At 36.4% G+C, this 18,181-nt stretch overlaps 1 protein-coding gene across 5 annotated transcripts in view; it reads left to right on the top strand.

Moving 5' to 3' along the window:
• ARK2N (arkadia (RNF111) N-terminal like PKA signaling regulator 2N) overlaps positions 1 to 18,181 on the top strand; it is a 67,440-nt gene that overhangs the window by 5,029 nt on the left and 44,230 nt on the right. The gene's annotated exons all lie outside the window — the stretch shown is intronic.

Raw genomic sequence — 18,181 nt, 5'->3', positions numbered from 1 at the left:
TCCTGGATCCTAGGTCGATGCTCAACCACCGAGCCATGCCTGGCCGGGTGTGAACCAGATGATTTTTAAGTTTCTTTCCTGCTCTAAAATGTGGAGAAGAAAAGTAGGAGCGAAAAGTACTGTATAACAAAACAACTATAGTTAGTCTTTTCCTTTATAAAATCATTTTAAATAAGGCATGAAAATAGCTCTTTTCTTAAATGGCTCTCTAAACTTAAAATGATTGGAGTCTTGAATGTTCTTTTTGTACTGCCATTCCATTTACAAAGTACTTTTTAACTCTGCCTGGAATTCAAGTCCATGTATTAGTAAATTACTTCTTTTCTTTTTTTTTTTAATATATCTTTATTGATCTCAGAGAGAGGAAAGGAGAGGGAGAGAGAGAGATAGAAACATCAGTGATGAATCATTGATCAGCTAGCCTGCAACCCAGGCATGTGCCCTGATCGTGAATCAAACCCTGATTGCCTGGATCCTAGGTGGATGCTCAACCGCTGAGCCACGCCTGGCCGGGCATGTAAATTACTTCTGATGTTCAAAGAGGAACAAAATTAAATCTGTTAAAGCTTATACAAAAAAAAACCCCTTATGCAGCCATTCTCATGAATCTGGATTAACTAGGATCGTGTTTAGGTAATCTAGAAATTAAAGTTTTCATTAGCATTGTTAGCATAGGGAAACAAGATACCAAAGGGATCAGTGGAAGTTATTTCTTACTGAGTTGTCTGGTTAAAAAAACAAAAAATGTTTATCATGTCCAGAGTTACCATTTTGTTGGGGGCCTTATAATTAGAGAAAGGTGTTATTGGGGAGAGGGAAGTTGGATGTGGATTTAAAATTCTAGGAAAACAGTACCGTTTTGTTTCTGTATTAATAACAAAAACCTCATGTGGTTAAGATTTTAAGAAGTATCCTGTCTGCCTTTGTTTTAACCCAGCATATAAAAGTATAGTTTATTCTTAAACCAGCGTTTTATCATCAAGGGTTTCCCATTATTTTTCGGCACTGCAATCCACTAAACAATTTGCTGTGAGCCTGAGGGCATGTATAAGTGGATAGGCTTTTTGCAACATTTATTTTGGGGAACCTCAGGTCCCAGCATGTGGCGACTCATCTTTGTGTGTACTGTCTTCTGAGGGAGATAGAAAACGGCTTGAACAGAATTCTTGGAGGAAATCTAGAACCTGTATTTTTAATTTTTCTTAATTTACACTATTGGTGCTTTTGAATACTTAGAGCAGGAGTGGGGAACCTCTGACCCTTGGATATTCATTTGGTTTGGCCCTGCCAAGGCAACTGCAGGCAGGACTCGAAATTCAGTAAATCTAGGAGCTTTTTTTAGATCTAATTTTTAATTCGATAATTTTGTATGTCCCAAGAATGATGTTATAAATATCCCAATGGCCCTTGGCAGATAAAAGGTTCCCCCACCCCTGTCTTAGAGTCTCTTATCAGCCACCGGGAATTCTTTGCATTTGATAACTTGTTGCCTTCTTACTTGATGCTTGTTTATGCATAGTCCTGGTATCAGGCCATATACATGTCAGTTGTGGTAGTATCTGCCACATGAAGTGATTTGAGCAGCCATTATCACTCTTGACCTATTTATAGAGCTTATATCAGTGGAGAAAAGATTGGTTGGCAAGCAAGCAAAGCTGCTCTCTTCCCATGGTTGCAGTTTCAGAATTTATATTTCAGTTCTGGTTAGGTCAGATCATTGAGCTTCATTAATTTTTAGTGCTCCCTTTCTGTATACCAACCTTTTAGCATTCCAGTTTCTTAACTTCACTCCTGAAGGAAAAAATACCAAGTACCTATTATCACACTGAAAAATAATTGTCAGTATTTCTTAATATCATGATATTCGGGGTTCAGATATCTCTGTTATCTCATAAATGTGTTTTTACAGTCATTCAGATCAAGAGTCAAATAAGGTCTGTGCATTGTTTTGTAATCTATAGGTTCCCCTCCATGTCTTATTCCTGGCAAATTTTTTGTTGAAGAAACGAGAGTTTTCCCAGTTTGAGTTTGCCAGTTACATTCATGTGGTGGTATTAAACATGTTCCTCTGTCTCCTGGGTTTCTTGTTAATTGGTATTAGGTTTAGAAGCTTGATCAGATTAAATTTCTACGAGGTATATTCTCATTTTTTCTTTTTTCCTTTAAGGGGGCAAAAATGCTTTATAGATGATGATGAGTACTTGTTTCAGGAAGCCCATAATGTTTGGGTCTCTGGTGTTAGCAGCTGTTGATGCTTATTGCCTAGCTCCGTTAATTTAGTGGTCATTACTCACTCTGAATGCCTTTTATCATTCCCAATTCTGAGTCTTTTATACTGCATCTTGTTTATAGCCTGTTCAACCTCTTAGTTTTGAGAGCTAAGGGAAGGGAAGAGTTGCTGCGGAGAAAAGGGCCATTTTCTATATTGTAATCCTATAGTGCTTTTCCTTCAGTCCTGATCTTTGGTTCCTGCTCTGGCCACATTATCCATGCTACAACTTCTCAGTGGAAAAACTAACCCCAAATCCTGACCCATAACAGAAAGACGTCCTTCGAAAGCAAAATTTGTTTTGCAATATTGGTGTTTGTTTAAGATAAGAGTACTGTTATCATTAAATTAAGTTGGTGTTCATATATAAGAATTAGAAAAGAGGTTAATTTTTCAATTTCAAAAGATATGTTAACATCACTGTTATTGATGCAGTGGAATCTTTTCCTAGGCCTAAACATCTTGGGAGATGGGGCTTAATTTTATTTTTTAGTAAGATACTGCTCTCTACCTCTTAAGTTTTGTAGCGTCTGTTTTTGTTTTTTTGCATCTTTATGTATAAATACACAATCTTCTTTTTTATTTTATATATATTTTTAAAATATATCTTTATTGATTTCGGAGAGAGGAAAGGAGACGGGGAGAGAGAGAGAGATAGAAACGTCAATGATGAGAGAGTCATTGATCGGCTGCAGCCCGCAACCCGGGCGCATGCCCTGACCAGGAATCAAACCCTGATGGCCTGGATCCTAGGTCGACGCTCAGCTGCTGAGCCATGCATGGCCAGGCCACAATCATTTTATAATACAGTATTCTAAATGTAAGGAAACAGCTTTACTAGACTGTTAGCAGTTGTGTCAGTTTTGTCTTATGTTTTTATGTAGAAAGATAAAAGGAGAGTTACTTTATCAGAAATCATGTTGATTCTATGTAATAGAATATATTATTATATACAAGTCACTAGTACTAAGTTTTAAGCAAACAAATTATTTTATTAGTGGTCTTGGTAATTTTAAAAAATGATTCAGTTCATCAGTTCAACAAATATTTATGAAATATTATGTGTTAGGAACTGTGAGTGAATTGAAGATGATTAACATAATCCCTGTTTTCTAAGAAGATTGTAATATAATGGGGGTGAAGGGGTGAGTGAAGACATTTACACGAATAACTTGGAGGCAGAAACTTCTAAGGTTAGCTGTATTCCTGTTGGTGGTTTCATGACTTTGTCTTAAAAGTCCCATTTATATAAGAAATGTTTTTACAGCAGTTTAAAAATAGTCCAATTGCTTTGATATTTAGCGTTAGGAGTGCATCATTTTTGACTCACAGATTTAGTAATAAACATGCATAGTTGAATATTTAAACTGTAAGCCAGCTAAGGATTTTGAAGCTAAGCCTATGAGAAGATTAACTTAAAAATGTGTTTATAGTGGACTGTTGGAGGCTATTTAAACTGCAACTGTATTGCTTAATAACTACTTCCCTCATTTTTTTAAAAAAAAGATTTTTTATTGATTTTTAAAGAGAGAAGAAGAGAGAGAAACATTGATGTGAGAGCAAAACCAATTGGTTGCCTCTGGCACGTCCCCTACTTAGGATCAAGCCCACAACCTGGGCCTACGCACTGACCGGGAATTGAACCAGTCCAACCTGCAACCTTTTGGTGCACAGGATGATGCCCAACCAACCTGAGGCAAACTGGCCAGGGCAACTCCTTCCCTCTTTATATGGCATAGTTTTAATTTTTATTGATTAACCATTTGGTATGCGTTGGGCTTAATTTAAAATAAGTGCATGGGAAACTTACAGTTTTCTTCCAATATAAAGATAACGAAGAAATGGTGGTTGTGTAGTTTGTATAAAATGTATCAAAACAATGCATGTTTTGTTGGTAGTGAAAATTATCAAAGGAGCAGTCTTGTTTACCTTCTTAAGTGTAAAATGTAGATATGTCGTAATTTATACAAAAGATATATTCTTGTATATTTGTGGGTAAAATCAGGTTTTAAATATCAAATTTCAAACATACTAGGAAAACTTGTTTTAAAGGGGTCTGAATTAAAACCTTATCTTTTAAATGTATAACCTGATTTAAGTTTTGTAAAGATCCAGGTATTCAGAACTTTTATTTTGGTTAGAGGAAGCTACTTGTGTAGCATGATCTAGTCTTAGGTTAAGAAGCAGGTTGGAAATTCAGAAACTGTTCTAAATATACCTGTCTACATTTATCTAAATATATCTTGGCCATTGACCTACATATTCTTTTCTTAGAAATGAGGATTACATATTCCAGGTTAACTATGAGCAATAATTAATAAAAATAATTAAAATGTTCCAAAAACCTAAATAGAACTGTTTAGATAATTGTCAGTATTGTTAGACCACCTCTGTGTATCTTTTTAAATAACAACTTAAAAAAAATTCCTACAAATATGCAATAAAACATTCATCAATTTTTTTTTTTAAATCACTAGTGACTGAAGCATTCTTTTAGTGGGTTTTAAACTGAAATTGCCGGTATCTTTTTACTTTTTAAAATATCTCTTGAAACTTTTTGAAAACTTTGAGGTGTCGGATAATTAAGTCATTGTTGAGTATTTATGCTGTGTCTAAAATTGACTAGCAACACCAGTAGTGCCACTTGGAGGCACTAGCTTTCCGAAGCAAAGGCCAAGGTAATGCAAATTGTTCTTATTTTGCCTTTCCTTGAAGCCTACAAGTACAGTTATTAACTGCAGTGGTTTTTCTGTATGCTATGACCCTAGTTCCTATGGAAATGTTTATGACTATAGTATGAGTGCTCGTGCATGTGTACACACACACACAGCTTCCCATGCATTTTTTAAAAAGCAAAAATGAGATTTAATAGGTTCATTTAACTGAAAGTCCAGTGTGCAACTAGCTTCTGGCCTACTTGGATCTAGGAACTCATTTGATATCTGGGCATGATTTTTCTCTCTTTGTGCACTCTCTACTGTTTTTTGTTTTTTTAATCCTCACCCAAGGATATGTTTTTATTGATTTTTAGAGAGAGAGGAAGGGAGAGAGAAAAAAACATTGATGTGAGAGAGAAAACATCGATCAGTTGTCTCTCTTATGTGCCCTGACCAGGGATCAAACCCACAACCTAGGTATGTGCCCTGACCAGGAATCGAATCCGCAACGTGTGTGTGTGTGTGTGTGTGTGTGTGTGTGTGTGTGTGTGTGTGTGTGTGTGTGTGTGTGTATACAGGATGATGCTCCAATTAGCTGAGCAACCCAGCCAGGGCTCTACTGCTATTTATTTATTTGGAAGGGGGGGCCTTCATTTTCAGCTAGGCTTTCCTCTCATGAGGGCAAAATTGGCTCCCAGCAGCTCCAAGCGAACAAGTTTCCTCAGCATTAAAATACGTTAATAGTAGCCCTAGCCGGTTTGGCTCAGTAGTTAGAGCGTTGGCCCGCAGACTGAAGGGTCTTGGGCTCAATTTCCAGTCAAGGGCATGTACCTTGGTTGCAGGTTTGATCCCTGGCCCTGTTTGGGGTGCATGCGGGGGCAACCAGTAGATGTATCTGTCTCTCTCACATCGATGTTTCTCTCTCTCTGTCTCTCCCCTTCTTCCACTCTCTAAAAAAAAAATTAGTGGGTAAAAATATCCTCAGGTGAGGATTAACAACAACAACAATACACACACACACACACACACACACACACACACATTGTTTTTAAGAGTAGTTTTAGGTTTGCAGAAGGTGCAGACAGTTTCTATATACCGCACCTCAGTTTTCCCCATTCACACCTTGCATTAGTTTACATATATTACAGTTGATGAGCTAATATTGCTATATTATTAAAGTCCAAGTTTAAATCAGAATTCACTTTTTGCATTGAAAAATAGATTCTGTGTTGAATAACACCGAATAACCATTCTGTGGGTTTTGACAAATGTCTTATTACCTATTCATCATTACAGTATCTAACAGAATAGTTTCACTGCCTTACTTGACACCATCTTTTCTCATGCCCCATATTTACTCTATGATCTCTCAAACTCGTCCACATTTCTCTGTTGCCACTACCATTAATCCAGAGCTACCGTACTTTTTTTGCCTTGCCTTCAAATTGTTCTACTGACAATTTACTCTTGTCTTTTTTCCTATCCAGTCTCCACTATGCAGCCAGAGTCTCCTTGAAGTACAAATCAGCGTAAATCTATGTTTCCCTCCTTTATTTATTTATTTCAGAGAGGAAGGGAGAGGGGGAGAGAGAGAGATAGAAACATCAATGATGAGAGAGTCATCATTGATCGGCTGCCTCCTGCACACCCCCTACTGGGGATCGAGCCTGCAACCTGTGCATGTGCCCTGACTGGGAATCGAACCCTGATCGCCTGGATCCTAGGTCGATGCTCAACTGCTGAGCCACACCCAGCTGGGCTCCCTCCTTTATTTAAAACAGTAGGTTCATATTTACTCCTCGGGGAAGACTTCCTAGATCTTCTAGGCTGTATTACATTCCTCTTTTTTTCTCCTTTAATGGTGCCAACATACCTTCTCTCTACCAGACTTAACCACAGTAATACATTTTGTTTATTTGTGTGATTATTCAATTGTGTGATTATTTGATTGTCTCTTCTTAAACTCTAAGTTCTGTTTGAAAGGTACTGTATATTTCCCATTGCCTAGCAAAGTCACTGACACTAGGTACTCAGTAAATATGTATTGAATGTATAAATGAATCCAGATGACTTTGATTATAGGGAAGTGGCTTATAAAGATTAACAAATACTATTTCTTGATATTTGACTTTGTGCTTGTTATGCACTGGGTGCTTTAAATGTGTTACTCACTTCATCCTACCAAGGACTTAAGTTTACAAATGGAAACCAAGGCTTAGCAAACATTAATAATTTGTCAGTGGACACACAGCAGCACTTCAAGTTCCCTTCTTTTCTAGCCTTAGGACTGGTGTTTTTGTTTGTTTGTTTTTAAAATTGATTTTAGAGAGGAAGGAGAGCGAGAGAAACACCAATCTGTTGCCTCCCATACACACCCTGACCAGGGATCAAACCCACAACTTGGGTATGTGCCGTGACCAGGAATCAGACCTGCAACCTTGTGGTGCGCAGGATGACGCTCAACCAACTGAGCCACCCGGCCAGGAAAGGACTGGTGTTTTTATGAACTTTTATTTGTTTTCATTTTTAAAAGATGTTGGATCACCATATTTCATGGCTACCACCATGTTAGTGCTACTACCATATTGTATTAGTGCTGAGAGTGACATCGGTTTTGTTTCTGTAGGCTTATTTTCTTTGTCAAAATAGACCTCTCATCTAAATATAATCATCTTTAAGTGATCTCAGATAAAACTTTGAAATCTCTTCCTGGGTATTGAGTTTAGTACCTATGACCTTGCTTGTTTCTTTTGACTTTTCTCATGTCTCTGGTTATGGAGTATAGCTTTGAGATTCTGTAATAGCCCATTTTACTCTTGTTTTTATTTACTGAAATCGTTCTTACCTTTACAATCCCAGTTAAATTACTGTTTTCTTCATGTACACACCTTTTTGTAGTTCTGATCTTGTGAATGTCTAGAGGTCTCTCCTAGAGTACTTACCCAGTTCTATCCTACTTGTACTCATCCAATTCATTTGTGTGAGCTGTTTGCTATCTTTACCCTGAAACACTTAAAACAGTAGGTTTTCAACAGATACTTGTCTTTGTATTCGAGTGTATCGTGATTTATTTATTTTTGTAATCCCAAACCTAGTGTGTTGCCTGACACACTAGGTACTAGCTAATAGATACTTGATACCTATTAGCAGAATTAAATATGTTCTGTATTAGTCTTTCTTTTTAGTATTTTAAAGAGTTTAGCCAGAGGTACAAGATCAGGTTTTGATTTTTAAACAGAAACAGTTCTGGTTGCAGTTGTAGTGATCAGGAGTGGATGTGGGGAGACCACTAATGTTATTATAATAGTCCAGGTAGTAGGTTATGGTAGCTTGGACTAGGCAGTAGAGAAATGCAAAGACTTGAAGAATATTTGGGTGGCCAAATTGATAGGACTTGATGGTGGAATAGGATTTGGGGGCATGCTTTTGGATTTGGTAATGATACCAGATTTATTGCACATTAATTGATTGCTAGGGCACAAACAGATTTGGCTTTTTTTTTTCCTTCCTTTTTTCGTCTTAAATTTGCAGTATCTTTGAGAAAATCTAAATAGAATGTCAAGTAGACAGTTGATCATCTAGATTTGGAGATCTTTGGAAGAGCCTTTTGGGTTACAGATATGAATTTAGGAGATAGGGATGTGGATGATAACACTTAGAAGTAAAATAAGATGGGGCCTAGGATTAGGTCATGAAAATCTAAATTTAAAGGGATGAGAAGTATGAGTCAACAAAAGAGATATAAGTAGGTAGAGTTGGAGAGGAAGGAGGCAAAGCCCAGAATAGTGTGATGGTACAGAAGTCCATGGAAGGGTATTTTCAAAATGGATGGTTAACAGTATCAGAAATCACTGAAAGGTAAGGAGTGAGGACTAAAACAGTCTCATGGATTTGGTGATGTGAGGTAATGGTAGCCTTAGCAAAACTTTAGATGGAATAGTGGGAACAGAAATTAGATTGCATTGAGTTGAGCTGTGGAAGATAAGGAATTAGAAAAGCTGACAGTTCTTAAAGTTTGGCAGTTGAAGTGAGAGCAAGAAAGATGTGTGCCTTTTGGTTTTCCTTTTTTAAAGGTATGACTTGGACATTTTAATACTTTTTTATTCTCTTGACAGTCTTTTGCAGAGCAGTTTTTAGTTTTAATGAAGTGTACGTATTAGTTTTTTCTTTCATGGATCGTGCTTTTGGTGTTATATATTAAAACAGCCCTGGCCAGGTAGCTTATTTGATTAGAGTGTCCCAATATACACCAAAGTTTCAGGCTCGAACCCCAGCCAGGGCACATGCAAGAGTCAACCAGTGAATGCATAAATAAGTGGGACAACAAATCGATGATTCTCTTCCTCCCCCCTTCCTCTCTTTCTAAAATCAGTTAAAAAAACACAAAAACAACTCATTGCCAAACCTAAGTTCAGCTAAATTTTCTGTTTTCAACTAGGAGTTTTGTAGTTTTTCATTTTATATTTGTGTCTGTAGTCCACTTTCAGTTATTTTTTATGAAAGGTGTAAGTAAGGTCTGTGTCTAGATTAAGTTTTTTTCAAATGGATATCCAGTTGTTTCAGCACCATTTATTGAGGAGAACTTTCCTCCATTGAATTACTTTTGCTCTTTTGTCAGAGTTCAGTTGACTATATGGGTCTATTTCTGGGCTGTCTATATTCAGTTCCATTGATCTATGTATTTGTTGTTTGGCTGGTATTATACTGTCTTGATTACTGTAGCTTTATAAGTCTTGAAGTTGGGTAGTGTCAGTCCTCCAACCTTCAGTATTCTGTTGACTATTCTGAGTCTTTTGTCTTTCTGTATAAATGTAGGACCCATATGTCATTATCTACAAAATACCTTGCTGGAATTTTGATTGGGAATACATTGAATTTATGGATCAAGTTGGGAAGAATTGCCATCTCAACAATAATAAGTCATTCAACCCATGAACATAGAGTATCCCTATTTATTTATATCATCATGAAGGTTAAGAACAGGAAGGATTGATTTGGGATGATAAAGGTCAGAATAATGATTACTTTTAAAGGGCAGGTAATGACCAGAGGGTAGCACGAAGGCTTTGAGATTGAAAGATTCTGTACCTGTGTGCTCATTACATGGATATATTAATAATAATAAAAAATCCATCAAGTTATATACTTCTTTTTTAAAAGTTTATTGATTTTAGAGAGAGAGAGGAAGTGTGAGAGAGAAACGTTGATTTATTTTTCCACTTATTTATGCATTCATTGGTTGATTTTTTTTTTTTTTTAAATATATCTATTGATCTCAGAGAGAGGAAAGGAGAGGGATAGAAACATCAATTATGAGAAAGTCATTGATTGAACCCGCAACCTGAGCATGTGCCCTGACTGGGAATCGAACCCTGATCGCCTGAATCCTAGGTCGATGCTCAACCGCTGAGCCACGCCCGGCTGGGCTGGTTGATTCTTATATGTGCTCTTACTAGGGAGTCACACCCACAGCCTTGGTGTATCAGGATGATGGCTGTAACCAACTGAGCTACCCAGCCAGGGCAAGTTGCTTACTTATCTGTAGACTTCTCTTTGCTAATATTTTAATCAAATGTTTCTTAAAAAAGAAAAAAACTTGGAGGACAGAATCAATTTTGATTTAAAGAGCAGAGAACTCAGTACCCAAGTTTGTTTTATAGTGGTCTATCAGCCACTTACTGGTACTTTTGAAAATTTGTGTGGGTATAGGTTTTTTGGGGGGCGGGGTAGGGGAGGGAAGTGGGTAAGGAATTTAAATATTGAAAATAAGCAGAATCACCTCAGAGGCTGATCTTTAGTGCAATTTTTTTTTTTTAAATATCTTTATTGATTTCAGAGAGAGGAAAGGAGAGGGGGAGAGAGAGAGAGAGATAGAAACATCAGTGATGAGAGAGTCATTGATCGAGCCCGCAACCCGGGCATGTGCCCTGACTGGGAATCGAACCCTGATCGCCTGGATCCCAGGTCGACACTCAACCGCTGAGCCACGCTCGGCCGGGCTTTAGTGCAATTCTTGTTGGCTGTTTTTATATGTGAGATGCATACGTTGGTCACAGATGTAGGCAGAAATTTTATTATCAATTTTAAATGAAACGAAGGGCTGCAGTAGACTACATCTTGGAAAATACTATGCCATAAATTCAATTAGAAACATATGTTCTCAAGGGAAGTTGATATAAGTCCTATCACTTGGTATTTGAAGCTAGATTAGATAAAAGAGAAGAAGGTGTCCTATTTGGGCTATCCTGTAGTGCAAGGGAATAGACAGGATCACTTATAAGGCTTCTTTTTTTTTAAACTTAAATTTCTGTGACTGGGAAGTGTTATAGCCTCTACTCTAGTAGGAAAAAGCATTCTTGTTTTGTTAGTAAAACATTGACCCTCTTCAAAGTTGCTTTTTTTGTCTAAATATTAGTTTAGAATATTGTTTTGTGCATGAGAGCAAAGTAGGAATTCATGAATTATCAAATACTATGGCTTGTACATGGTGGAGAATCAATGTTAGTTAACTGGTTCATATAGATCATGTTTGTATTTCTTAGAGTTCTAGGGTAGTGATATGAAATAAACAGATCCTGGAGTGCTAGCAATTAGAATGCCCCATTTTACATGACTGTAGAGCAAAATCTTGCCTAGAAGCAGTTTAATTTAATGGGCTGTGCTTGTGTCAGCTTGTGGTTTCAACGGAAAGTGCCTGTAGCAACAGTAAACTTGTAACAGAAATTGACTTCAGTTTGTATTTGTCACATCAGGAAGGACAATACAGTTTCAGTTTATTCATTCATTTTTGTGTCAGTATATTGGTGTTAAAGGATGGTTAATGATGGTTGTTGCTCAGGAGGGGTGAAATTGAAAGGTGTAAAAGGCAAGCCTTCCTTATGTTGAAATGCTTAATGATTTTATACATTGCTATGTTAAAACCCTCAGGAGGGTTTCCTGTATGGTTGGCCTTAGATAAGACCCCATTAATCATGGTCTTTTCTCACAGTTCTAAGTCTATAGGAAGTTGTTAAACATCTGAGAATATATTGCAAGAAGGAAGACTTCTGTGTGTGCTTTAATGGATATCTTTATATCTTTTTTCCTCCAAGATAATTTTTTACCTACCAGTTTATACAATAAAGCAACTGGTTTGCTTTTTTCTTTAACTTTAAAATCTATTCAAGTTTTTTCTCTGTTCACTCTTTTTCTCCCTGGATGAACTGTTATTCAAAGCTACTATCTCTATATTGGTAATGTCCAAATCTGTATTTCTGTATTTATGTTTGAAACCCGTGTTCCTATAAGCACTATTTAGTTCAAACCAAAGTTGATTTTTTTTTCTTCTTCTTGTAGTTCATATCTTAATTGAGGTTACCTTGTATACAGTTGTATATGCCCGTAACCATCCAAGGAATGGAGTGTTCTATATATAATTTATATGGGTTGAGTTGGTTGATAATGTTCAAGTCTTCTATTAGTGCTGAATTAGCTGTCCTTTCCATTCTGTTAGTTTTTGTTTCATGTATTCTGAGCCTAAATGCATATATTTTTATATGTATGTATACATGTATAATTACTATATTTTCCTGATATATTAGCCCTTGTGTGATTATGAAGTGTTCCTCTTCGTATCTAGTAATATTGTCTGATGTTGATATAGACATTTCAGCTCTCCTATAGTTATTCTTTGCATAGTATATCTTTTCCATTATTTTTTTTCAACCTAGTATATCTTTGTAAGGTATGTCTGTTGTAGAGTTGGATCTTGTTTATCTAGTCTGACGATCTCTCCCTTTTGAGTGGAGTGTTTAGGCCACTCATGTTTATTATAATTATTAATATGGTTGGATTTTCAATTGCCAATTTGATATTTTCTAATGTCTCTCTTTTTCTCTCTTATGTCTCTTTTCCTTTTTTTAAAAAAAATATGTTTTTATTAATTTTAGAGAGAGAAAGGATGGGAGAGGGAGAGAGAGAGAAATACATCAGTGAGAGAGAAACATTGATCGGCTGCCTCCTGCACGCCCCTCCACTGGGGATCTAATCGCAATCTGGGTGTGTGCCTTGTCTGAGAATTAAATCGATGACCTCTGGTGACCTCTCAGTGCTTGGGAGGACACTCAACCATCTGAGCCACACCTGCCAGGGCAGCTAATGTCTCTTTTTTGTTGTTATTTCTCCATGTCTCCTTTATTGCCTTTTGGAGGCAGAGGGAAGTTTAAATGTTATTTTTTTAGTTCTTTTCTTAGTGGTTGCATTAGGGATTGCGTCTGTATCTTTACTTATCCCAGTCTTCTTCAAATTAATACTTAATTCCAATAAAATATAGAAACATTCCTCCAGTATGGGAGAGCTCGACCTCCTTCCTTTTATATTATTATTTTAATATATGTAACATCTATGTACTTTATAAACCTAGCAATAGTGTCATATGTATTGCTTTGTACAAGGTAGGAGAAGAAAATATTATTTGTAGAGTCTTTTATGTTAACATACACATTTACCACTTTTTGTTGTCTGCAATTGTTTTATGAATTTGATTCACAGTATGGTGTCATTTCCTTTTATCTTAAATAATTTTTCTTTTATTATTATTTTTCCCCTTAATTTTATTTTTGTTTAAAATATTACAGATGTCCCTTTTTCTCCCCAATGACCCATTCCACCCCTTCCTGTCCCCCTCTCCAGTCCCTCTCCCCACCATTGTCCATGTCTTTGGGTTGTGCATATATGCATATAAATTGGTTACTCTCTCCCCCTCCACCCACCCGCCCTCCTCCATCCCTCTGACATTCGTCAGTCTGATATATGCTTCCATGTCATTGAATCTATTCTGTTCATCAGTTTATTAAGTTCTTTAGATTCCACATATAAGCGAGATCATGTGCTGTTTGTCTTTCGCTCCCTGGCTTATTTCACTTAGCATGATTTTCTCCAGGTCCATCCATACTGTCCCAAAGGGTACAAGATCCTCCTTCTTTACAGCTGCGTAATATTCCATGGTGTATATGTCCCACAGCTTTTTTATCCACTCATCTACTGATGGGCACTTGGGCTGTTTCCAGATCTTAGCTATTGTAAACTGTGCTGCTATGAACATAGGGGTGCATATATTTTCTGATTAGTGTTTCAGTATTCTTAGGATATATTCCTAGAAGTGGGATCACTGGCTCAAAAGGCAGCTCCATTTTAAATTTTTTGAGGAACCTCCACATTGTTTTCCATAGTGGTTGCACCAGTCTGCATTTCCACCAGCAGTGTACTAGGCTTCCCCTTTCTCCACACCCTCGCCAGCACATGTCATTTGTTGATTTGTTGATGGTAGCCATTCTGACAGGTGTGAAGTGATACCTCATTGTGGTTTTAATTTGCATCTCTCTGATGATTAGTGATGTTGAGCATTTTCTCATATATCTCTTGGCCATCTGTATGTCCTCTTTGGAGAAGTGTCTATTCTCCATTTGCCCATTTCTTTTTTTTTTAAAATTTTAAATTTTTATTTTTGTTTAAAATATAAAAATATGGGACGCTTCACAAATTTGCATGTCATCCTTGCACAGGGGCCAGCTAGTCTTCTCTGTATCGTTCTAATTTTAGCATATGTGCTGCCAAAGCGAGCACCCCATTTCTTAATTGAGTTGTTTGTCTTCCTCTTGCTGAGTAGTATGAGTTCTTTGTACACTTTGGAAATTAGCCCCTTATCAGATGTATCCGTGGCAAATATGTTTTCCCAGACCATGGCGTTCCTTTGTATTTTGAGGATGTTTTCTTTTGCTGTACAGAAGCTTTTTAGTTTGATGTAGTCCCATATGTTTATTCTTTTGTTTCTACTGGCTTTATGGAAGCAGATATCAGATGGGACTGGGTTGGAGAGGAAATGTGACAGGTAAAGAAATAGAGGTAGGGTGTTTAGACAACTCTCTTAATCAGGTTGGCTTTGAAAGAAGAGAGATACCTGGAGGGGGAGATGGGAAGTTGAGATGGTATGCAGAAGGGGGATATTTAAAAATGAATAAACAGATGAATGAATGGGTGGATGTACAGCTGAATGTGAGATGTTGATGAGTGCCAAGGAATAATCCCCAACATAAAGTTCTAGGGATATGAGAGGGGGATTATAATATATATCATATCATACATGTCATATATCATTTCCTTTAGATTGGAAGGAAGAACAGCATGGGGAAATGTTTTTAATTTTATTAATTTGTAAATTTTTTGTGAACAATAAGCCAGAGGATTAAGAACCTTTTATCCCATCTTTTATTCCATTTATAAGATGCACCTCCCATTTGAGAATTTTATCATTTTTTACTGCCATCTACTTTTGACTACTTCTACTAGAAAAAACACCCCCCTACTCCCTCCAGCCAAAAACAATATATGCAATAAATAATCTGGTTGTTTGGGAAGATTTGTCTGTATATACAACATCTTTTCCCCCTGTGTTTAGGGCACTTTATTTTTATTCCATGGCAGAAAGTTATGTCAGAGTTTGTATTTCCACTTCCTGTGACTTTTTTTTCTTGTGTTTTATGAATTATAACAAAATTCCACTGTAGGGGAAAATTCTAGTAGAATTCACTGACCACATTTGACCTAAATAGTAGTTGGTGTCATGAGCAGAAGTATAACTCTTTTTCTCCAGAAGACTTTTCAGTAGACTATTTTGTTACAGTGGATTTTTGAATAGATAATACTTGTATGTGGTACAAAATTCAAGAGGTACAGCACTACATACAGTAAGAAGTCTTTGACTCTTATTTCTTCATTCATTCTCTTTTGTTGCCAAGGCAGCTGGTGTTACCATTTTAAGTATCCTCCCAGAGAGACACTGCATCTTCAAACTTATATATAATTTTGTTCCTTATTTAAACAAGTGGTATAATGTACCTTTTTAAATTTAGCATATTAAACATTGCTCCATATTAAATATAAAGAATCTTTTCATTTTTTTGTGCCACATTGTATAGACATACCATGATAAGCTAATTATTTGTGTCCTATTTATGGTTGATGCCAGTGTTTATGATAGATTTGGACATATTTAAGTGGTTTTTAGGCAGCAGAAGTCATTATAAATCTTAAACACTTAAATTTAAGGAACTTGAAATGAAAGATAATTATTTGATTGTTGTGTCATTGAACAACATTGATATTGTTATGTTTTCTTACAAGGAAAAGCAGTTTAGAGTCATTTGTGTTACCCACACAGTTTATTTACAGAAGAGACAAGAATTTTATGGTCATTTTAATAAATTTACTTTTTTTAAAAAAAATACAATTTTACTGATTTTCAGAGAGGAAGGGAGAGGGAGAGGTAGAATCATTGATGAAATAGAAGCATCATCACTCAGCTTCCTCCTGCATGACCCCCACTGGGGATGGAGCCTACAACCCTGGCATGTGCCCTGACTGGGAATCCAACTGTGACCTCTTGTCTTGGTTCCTGGGTTGACTCTCAACCACAAGCCACACTGGTTGGGCAAATTTACTTTTCAATCTGATGTTATATTTTGTAGTTCGGAAAAGTCCCGTGCCTTCTGCTTTCAGAAATTGAGACTTGACACTTGTGCTTTTTAGCTGATGTTAATTTCATATATTTCTCAGATATTCAGCTTTAAGGAAACTCTTTTTACCAGAATATGTAATTTAATTCTCTGCAGAAGAATTAACTCTCATTTTTATTCAGTTCGAAGATCTTGGTTTTTTCCTCATACCTGTGGGTATTTCATATCTACGAATATTTTATTTCCTGTTTGTGTTGCCCATATGCTTCATTTATGACACTGGCAGTTTGTTGGTTTAACTTTTACTACTCTGTTGGTTTTCAGAGATGTCACAGTCCTTTTGTAATGGTGTTAGGAATAACATTTATGCTTATGTTCATTTAATTTAAAAATTAGTGATGCAAATATGCTTATGAAAGGCTACCCATGGGATTGTTTTAAATTAATAAATGTTTCTAGTTGCTATGCTGTGAATGTTTTGGTTTTCATGAACATGTTAAGGAAACTTCGTCCAAATGTTTGTTTTATCAGCAACTGAGAAGAGGGCCATGAAAAACAAACAGGTATATAGAAAATTTGTGTTTGTACTAAGCAAAAAGTAGGCTTGCCATGTTAGATTAATAAAAGGATTTTTCAGATATTTTCTAGTTGCTGCCTACCATATATTTCACTATCAGGTAACCCAGAGTAAAGTGATGGAAATTTATTTTTTTTTTTTTTAAAAATATTTATTTAGTTGAGAGAGAGAGACATCAATTTGTTGTTCCACTTATTTATGCATTCATTGGTTGATTCTCGTTATGTGCCATGACTGGAAATCAAACTGGAACCGTGGTGTATTGGGGTGATGCTGTAACCAAGTGAGCTACCTTGCCAGGGCTGATGAATATGTCTTGCATCTGACTAGCATACTTCCTAGCTTAATATCTGTGTGTGTGTGACCTATGGGACATCATGATAATTGCCTTCTTTAACATCACATATACAGGGTGAAGTATTTACTTGCTTTGCACATTCTTAGCATCTCTTAAAAACTATCAGTTAATGAAGTTTGCACTATGTAGGTCACAACTCTTGTGGCTAAAGATTATGTCCTGTTTCTCCATGATTAAGTGGAATTGTAGCACACACACTGGGATAGTGATGTTAGGTTCTAAAGTTAGCATATTAGGTGGAATATATGTGTAGGCTGTTTTCTTTTAAACCCCTTAAGTCATTCTTGGAATAGAGTACACTAGTTTCCTGGGTTCACAAAGTAGTTGATCTGTATTTAGTGGTTATTGTTTATGAAATAACATATATTTAAACACTAGACTCACATTCAGCATGATTAGAGGACTATGGAAACTAGGAATACTGAGGAAACAGCAGATTGGGCCTTTCCTCTTAATGCCTTCTAGAGCAGGTCCTATTAAGAGGAATGGCAGGCAGGTTTGATGAGTATAATTATTTTGGTTGTGCATTTGCCAAATGCACCTAGTTGAAAGTTTTGTGTGTTTTTTTAAATTGGATGCTACTCCATTGTGACTTCCCCGCTTGCCTTTCTTTGATGTTTTGAGTGTAAAAGTGATAATTTCATTTAACTTGTTTTCTAGACCAGTTTTTTAAGCATTTTTTTTTTCATTTATATTAAAGTCAAAGCGTACATATTAACTATATCAGAATTTTGAGGATCTCTTTCTTAAACACATTGTTTTAAAGTTGAAAATCCTTGTTTGGTTGCTTGCTGCTCATGCAAGTTCAGGAATAGAACTTGTACCATC

This window comes from Miniopterus schreibersii (genome assembly GCF_964146895.1).
Source record: "Miniopterus schreibersii genome assembly, chromosome: 10".
Lineage (NCBI taxonomy): Eukaryota > Metazoa > Chordata > Mammalia > Chiroptera > Miniopteridae > Miniopterus > Miniopterus schreibersii.
This window is presented reverse-complemented; position numbering and strand designations above follow the sequence as displayed.